A 1049-nucleotide genomic window follows, 5' to 3' on the forward strand; every position below is an offset into this window, starting at 1 on the left:
ACTAACAAAGCAATATCTTCCTCCGGTTCAACAAGCCGTGCCTTTCGTTCCTTGCATCCCTCACATTCGTCATTTGATACTTTTAACACCAGCACGCCACAATCATTTTGCCACTCTGGTTTACGTCTCAGATAATAAAATAAATCTAGATAAGGTATTTCGTCACATAAATCATTGTCTTTTAAATATTGCAGTAAAGGAGACAGTATCTCTAGTGTTACAGTGCCGTTCCTTGGCCACTGCATCCCTTTAGTATCATAGTTTGGTCACACATTATTACAATAGTCAATCAGTTGCTTTTTACTTAGTTCCTGCCCAAAATTCCCCTCCTTCCAATGCTTTAAAATGCAACCAAGCGGAGAATCATCAGGAATATTAGTCTCAGAACAGGACAATGCTCTAAAGGCTTTAAAAGGCATCATTCCCACAATAGCACAACAGACTCACACAAACAACAGATACCACAAAATAAAATGCCACAAACAATGAAATACTACAAACAGTGCCACAAACAATAAAATACCACAAACAGTTACGTAACTTATTTCCACAACCAATTTGCCGAAATCCAGTAAACGGCAAATTACTGGCTCAGCATAGCTTTCGCCACGTCTTATGGGCCAGTGCCTAGGCTTACCCAAGAAATACCTCTCTCAGCCCAACCCAGCGAGTATACACAAACTCGTCTTATAAGGCAGGCTTATAACCCTTAAAAAAATAAAGCACCTTCGGGCTTACCTGGAATGGTCGGGCACAGAACGATGTCTCCCCAGGTAAGTCACCTGGCTGCCGGCATGGAGCGGATCGCCCGTGCGCAGCCCTGGCAACCGGTCGGAGTCCCATCTGGGTCGCCAAGAAGACTGTTGCCCGTCACGATAAAAAGCAGAAACCAACAGAGTGTTAGTTTAATGCCGGTGCTTTATTGAGGGCCCGGGGATACGGGGGGCTCACGCCCCAAAGCCAGAATCCCGAACTGTTCATTTCGAGCACATCTTTTATACACTCAGACAAACAAAACATTTGCTATAGCTACCACTTCAAAGGTACAT

Source organism: Empidonax traillii, unplaced genomic scaffold (genome assembly GCF_003031625.1).
Source record: "Empidonax traillii isolate 1590-97213 ecotype Southwest subspecies unplaced genomic scaffold, ASM303162v1 scaffold1357:size123588, whole genome shotgun sequence".
In the NCBI taxonomy this organism is placed as follows: Eukaryota; Metazoa; Chordata; class Aves; order Passeriformes; family Tyrannidae; genus Empidonax; species Empidonax traillii.